Source organism: Canis lupus, chromosome 8 (assembly GCF_011100685.1).
Source record: "Canis lupus familiaris isolate Mischka breed German Shepherd chromosome 8, alternate assembly UU_Cfam_GSD_1.0, whole genome shotgun sequence".
NCBI lineage: Eukaryota > Metazoa > Chordata > Mammalia > Carnivora > Canidae > Canis > Canis lupus.
In genome coordinates, this window is record NC_049229.1 from 62,364,211 (window position 1) to 62,370,716 (window position 6,506).

Consider the following 6,506-nt stretch of genomic DNA (forward strand, 5'->3'; position numbering starts at 1 on the left):
TGAGTTATGGGAGTTCTTTCATTTAATCTTAATTGCTATGGTTTTATAAGAAGTCTTGATATCTGTTTGAGGAAATGTACCCTGCCACCAAGCAGACATGTACTTGTTTGTTCTTTAAAAATGATTTGGCATGTCTTGGCCCTTTGCTCTTTCAAATAAACTTGGGAATCAGTTTGTTGGGTTTCTTTCTAAAAACCTTGTTTGGATTTTAACTGGGATTGCCTAGAATATAAACATCAATTTGGGGATAACTGATATATTTCCAATATTGAATCCTTCAGTCATGAGATCTGTCACTCCACTTATGTAGGCCTTTTAAAGTGTTTCTCAGTAAAGTTTTATGATTTTCTCCATAAGGGCTTTCACATGTTTTGTTAGATTTACTCCTGAGTGTTGGTATTTGCTCATCCTATTATATGTGGTATCTTTTTAAATTACATTTTCTAACAGCTACTTGATAAATAGAAATGCAATCAACTTTTTACATATTGCTTTTGTATCCAGAAAACTTCCTGAATTCTCATACCAATTTTAATAGTTTATTTGTAGATAATGTTAGGTTTTCCATCCAGACAATCATAAGACCTGCAAGGTTTTTTCCCCCCTTCCTTTCCAATCCTTATGCATTTCGATTTGCTTTTTTTTTTTTTTCCTTGTTCTAGTATACTGGCCAGTATAATGTGGTGATAATGGGACTTCCTAGGCCTTATAGTGCTTTCAACATTTCATCAGTAAGTATGGTATAGGTTTTTTTTAATTCTTTTTTCTTTTCTTGAGAAACTGAACCAATAGGAGATATATCTATATTATCTATTATGTCTTATATATAATATAGAAGAAATTGCTTAAAGGATCATGGAAGCAGAGAAGTCCCATAATCTGTTATCTGCAAAGCCAGAGACCCGAGAAAGCCAGTGGTGTACTTTCAGCCTCAGCTAGTCCAGCGGCCTGAGAACCAGGAGCACCAGTGGTGTAGGTCCTCATTAGAAGGCAGGAGAAGACCGATGTCTCAGCTCAAACTATCAGACAGAAGGCAAATCTCCCTTCCTCTGCCTTCTTGCTCTGTTCAGGCTCTCAAAGGATTGAGTGATGCCCACCCAAGGTGGGGAGGGCCATCTGCTTTACTCAGTCCACTGATTCAAATGCTAATCTCATCCCAAAACACCCTCATATACACACCAGAAATAATGTTTAGCCGGCTATCTGGGCACCCCATGACCCAGTCAAGTTGACAAAAAAAGTTAACTATCACAATATTGTTCTTGTTTTTGTTATTTATTATTTTTATTTTGCTGTTTCCTTTTTGATACTATTCCCCTCCTCCTCCTCTTTTTAAACAATGCTTTAAAAATATAAAAACCATTCTTAGTTCCCAGGCTGTACAAAAGAATTTGCCAATCCCTGGTTTAGATTATCCCCCATCTCAATGAAGTTTTGCTGCTTCCTACAATAGAGTGATGCTCGTGTAATTTCTTAAAGTAAATATCTTTGGAAGCCCTGAGTCAGAGAGACAGCCACCACCCACCACGCTAATGTACACCACCCAGCGTGAAATCCACACTACCGTATCTCCACCCACCAGATCCAGTGTCTTCTCAAACTAGCACCAACCTGGACCACACCAAGTGCCTCTGACACTCAGGCATTGTGATTCAAACGGTGTCGGTTAGACTCTGGCTCTCTCTTGCTGCCCTCTCCTGGCTGGCTCGTTGTTGAGAATTAGATGTGAGTCCTGGTGGAGTTCTTGTGGCTCATGATACCTCCAAGTCTGGTTGCTGGTGGTCCGTAGACTTGTCAAAACCTGTAGCCGTAAGTACTAGCAGGACTCTTAACACTGGACGTGATGGCCAAGTGTATTATTTCTTGTAAATAGCAAGGTCCTAAGGCTTTTTGAGTGCAGGTATTCTATAAAAGGAGGAGTTAGCATGTAGGGAATGTTTACAACAGGCCAAGCATGGTTAAACAAGCATTATTTCCCTTCATCCTTGTAACAGCCACACGAGCTCCATCTCTCTTGGCTGTTCATCATTCCCTTTTACAGGTGATGAAATTGAGACCCAGAGAGATTACATAACCTGGCCAAGGTCCACAGGTAGTAGATAGTGGAGCTGGAGCTTGGGGTTCAGTCCGTACTGATCTAACTCTAAAAACCATATTCTTCACCTTCCGGACAAGGTTTTCAATCTTTGGTAGAGTCTCATCAGCAGGAATCCTATGGGGCCAGAAATTTGCCATTTCATCAAGCACTTGGGGATTCTGATGCAAGGGTCCTGGAGATCTATACTTTGAGAACACTGCCTCCCATAAATAGAAACTGAGCTTCTTCCAGCAGAAACATAGGACTATTTAACACCAGAAGCCTCATCCTAGGGTGGAAGACTATGCTGGGCCTACCTGCCTTCTTTGAATAGAGGAGGAGATTAGAAGAAGTGATAAAATATAAGGCATCTTATCTCTTCCTGTCCCTCTGGCTTCCCTACCCTACTCTCTGCCTAAGGCACAGAGAAGTGCTGCTCAGTCTCATTTACTAAAAGAGGTAGAACATTCCCCTTGGCTGACAAAGAGCCCTGAGCAAGTGTAAACTGGTTATACGATAATGCTCAAAATCTGAGGGGAAGCCTGGCTGCTCGGAGGAACAATTTCCCATCGTAATTGAAAAATACATACTGCACCACCCAGCAAAATCCCCTTTCCTTTCTTGAATAAGTCAGAGCCGGTGCTCAGGCTGTCAGATCTGGAACAGTTCATGGTTTGCAGGGCAGAGACAAAAGGAAAAACGCTTTGTTATAATCCAAACACAATGAATTTGCAATGAAACAAAGCAGCCTGGGCCACAACCATTCCTTGGCGCGCTTGGGCTTTCCAGCAGCAAATCTATGTTTGGCAAGGAATGGGATGGAAACTTCTCCCACCTGGTGGCCAGTGTTTCCTTGAACTTCTCTCTCTTGGCCCCTGGGTAGGGTTGGCTCTCATCCATGAAGCTGGGGTGTGGGGCACACGCCTGTGAGGGCCAGCCACTGGTTAGTGCCCAGCAAAGAAGAAACATAGCAGGAACAGAGCAAAATGATGCCAGGCAGTGTGCTGGGTGTTTGATATGATGGACTCTTCCCACAGCCCACAGAGGTGTTGGGGTTATATCTTCATTTGACAAATGAGTAAACTAAGGCACAAATACACAGGGTAACTTGCCCAAGACCACCCAGATAATAAGAAGTAGTGTCAGGAATCAAACCCCAGAGTCCTCAGCCCTTCCACACAGCCATGTGCACAGTAAAGGACCACTGTGTTCCGTGTTTGTTCTTTAGGAAAGATCCTACACTTTCAGTCCAAACAGGCTCTGCTCGAGCCTTGATGAAAAGCCACTTGCCCTCAGGCCCAAGAGTAATGTAAATACAACAAGCCATCTCTTAAAAAAATGAGAATACATGTGTTAAGCCTTTCGCCCAGTGCCTGGTACTTCTTAAAATACGAGGCAGACCTCCGGGCATTGTGTTCCTGGCTGCAGGAGGTTCCCTTGGTCACCGGGTAACAAACATGTCTCAAGTGACTACAATGGATGGTGGAAATAGGAAGGAAAAAATAGCTTTGGCCTCAAGAAAATTAGAATCCAACTGGGGAATTAAAATCATTTCACATTTAGAAAAAGAAATAAGAATTTAGTAATGGCCTACTCATTTATAGTCTGGATCTTACCAGCTCCTCAATAGGTAACCTTGGAGAAAATGCTTTTGCTGGGGCCTCATTGTCCTCAGTGGGGAATTAGAGACACTACCGGTTTTATTGTGAGGCTGGCACGCGTGGTTGAGTTTTAAATAAGCAGCACACAGCAGCCAAGGGGGAAGGAGGTAATAGCATTAGGTGAGCTTTCTTCCAGACCTAGCGTTGGAACAGAGGTCTGAACGTGACGGGGGCTTTGGAACTCTAAAGAGGAAATCATGTTCCTGGTGCATTTTTCTCGCATGGTGGGAAACCCAACTCAAATCAGTTTAAACGGGAGTGGAATGCATTGACTCCCAGGCCCAAGAAAGTCCGAGGGGCAGAGAATCAGTTTGATCTAGGTGTTCTAAAGCCATCGTGGCACCAGCTCCAGGTCCTGGCGGTGCTTTGGCTGTCCCCCTTCATGCATCAGCTTTGCTCATAGGCTGGCCTTGCTTATGACCGTCGAATGGCTAGAGTCATCCAGGCCTCACATCTACAGCCCCTGCTGGACCTTCTGTTCCTCATTCACAGGACCTCCCAAGGGACGTTCTGATTGGACCCACTGAGGCCACATGAACCCGTCCTGGCACGCAGGGGATAGAATTATGTGATTGGCTTGGTTCAGACCACAGCTCAGTCCCCAGCACCTTGGAGTAGAGCACTTTCTTAGAAGCCCATGAACCCTCAAGTGGAAAGTGGGCCCTCTTGGGGGTGGGGATGGGATTTGGCAGGGAGATGGCCACAATGCTTACAACAGGGGAAATACTTTTATAAAATAAAAAGGAATGAGTAGAGGCACCTGGGGGGGCTCAGTCTGTTAAATGTCTAACTCTTTTTTTGGGCTCAGGTCATGATCTTGGGGTCATGAGATGGAGCCCTGCATGGGGCTCTGTGCTCCGTGGGGAGTAGGCTTGAAGATTTTCTCCATCCGCTCCTCCTCTCTCTCTCTCTCAAGTGAATAAATAAATCTTAAAAGAAAACACAAAAAAAGGAACTAGTAAGCAGTGTGTGAGCACAAGCCCACTGTCTAGTTTGGCAGAGCGTTCTTGAGAGGGGGTGGTGAGAAAGGGCCGTGGAGGCCCCGGGAGGGGGGCATGCCAACCCCAGCCCCCTCCCCCGCCTGGTGTGAATCTGGGAGTTTCAGCATTTACCAGCATTTACCAGCATCTCAGCAAATTCAGGAAACACGCCTGTTTCCTTCTATTATAAAGGCCAACCCTTAATTCACTAAAAAGAGTATTTACTCCACTTTAAGACATTCAGTGGGGGTATTAGAGCCCACTAAGTGCTGGCTCTGGGCTGGAGGCTCTTCCTGCATGCCCCCCCCCCAAATGCCCCAACCACCTTCTGTGACAGGAGGCATGACCCCATTTCACGAATGGGGAAGGAAAGGGAGGTGAAGTTGAGTCACTTGGTCAATAGGTAGGCAGAGGGAAGGTTGAGTCCCCAGGGCTGCTTGACTCCAAGAGCCCACAGCAGGGAACGGAGTTGGGATTTCCTTCAGTTCATGAGAACCTCACCATCCTGTGTGTCCCAGCAAGTGCCAGCTGATGACCCTGCTGCGCAGTGACTCCTGCTGTGGAGTGTGAGCTTGTTTGTCATGCCCGGGCACACTGATGACTGTGGGCGTCTGGAGGTGGGGACCCTGCTCATACCTGCCCCATCAGGACCAAGGCAGGAGGTCAGGCCCGGGAGAACCAGGGCTGGCTGAGCCTCCTGTCCCGGTCCTTGTCACCACCCACATCCTCATGGCTTCTTCTCCAGCAGCTCCAAGCGCTCTGCTCAGTGCTTGATGCTTGATATGTATTGTCTCCTCCACGGTCTCAAAGTTCTTTTGAGGCCGGTTACTGCCCCCATTTTATAGCTGGGCAAAGCAAGAAACGAGCAGGAGGGCTGAGGTCACAGGGAGTGGCCTGGCCCTGAGGGCTGTGTCTTCTCATGCCCATTTCCCAGATGGCACATTAACCCACCGCTCACACGCGGCTCTCGGATCTCACCTGAGTCAGGATTCACACTCATGCTCTACCTGTCTCCAGAGTCTAGGTTAAGGGCTGTGCTGTAAACGGTGGCCCTGTATTTAGGGAAAACCTTCAGGGAAGCTATTTGGCTTCACAGATCTGCCTCTGAAGAGAGGGTCCCATGTGGGCCCAGAGAAGCTCGTGATCCACTTGGTTGGAATAAATACGAGTTCTTTCTTGGGTCCTCTGTGTCCCTGATGTCACCTTCCCCTTCCTCTACTCCCCACTTGTCCCGCCTTCCCTGGACATGTCATGGGAGACCCTGAACCAGCCCCGGGGGGAACCTTTTCCGAGGGGCTCCTTGTGCCTGGGGATTCACCTCTGCGGTGAGTGGGGCGCAAACTCCCTAGAGCCTCAGGCCCCGCCACCCCGAGAGGATGCAGGATGTGGTGCAGGGAGCCAGCCTGTTGTCCTTTAAGGCCACCCACAACAAACACACAGAAACTGGGAACGCCGAGGTCGGCATGAGCAGCCCTAGGTCTAACAGCAGCTGCGGAAGGTGACTGCAGAGAAGTGGATTTTGCCCCCCTCTCCTGATGTTCTGTTTTTAGCCTGTGTTTTTCAGAGCAAGTAGGTGCCATGGTGATAGGTGCCATAGAAATAGATGGAACACACCGCCTAGCGCAGGGCTGCCGAGCTGTTCCCATGGAAATGCACTGGGTGCTAGGGAAAGCCCGCGATTCTGCTGGGTGGCTGCTGAGCAGGACAGGACCCCCGGGGGGGGGGTTGGCCGTCGCACCTGTCGTACCTGTCGCACCTGCCCCCTGCTCTGTCGGAGGAAAGGTGCCA

At 47.6% G+C, this 6,506-nt stretch overlaps 1 long non-coding RNA gene across 1 annotated transcript; it reads right to left on the reverse strand.

Annotated features, from left to right (window-relative positions):
- Positions 1-4,608: 4,608 nt before the first annotated feature.
- LOC111097242 lies at positions 4,609-6,258 on the reverse strand. Its single transcript, XR_005362942.1, has 3 exons — positions 6,037-6,258; positions 5,220-5,354; positions 4,609-4,667 (listed from the first exon to the last, which is right to left on the reverse strand). It is a non-coding gene; the product is annotated as an uncharacterized LOC111097242 (long non-coding RNA).
- Between the last annotated feature and the right edge of the window lie 248 nt (positions 6,259-6,506).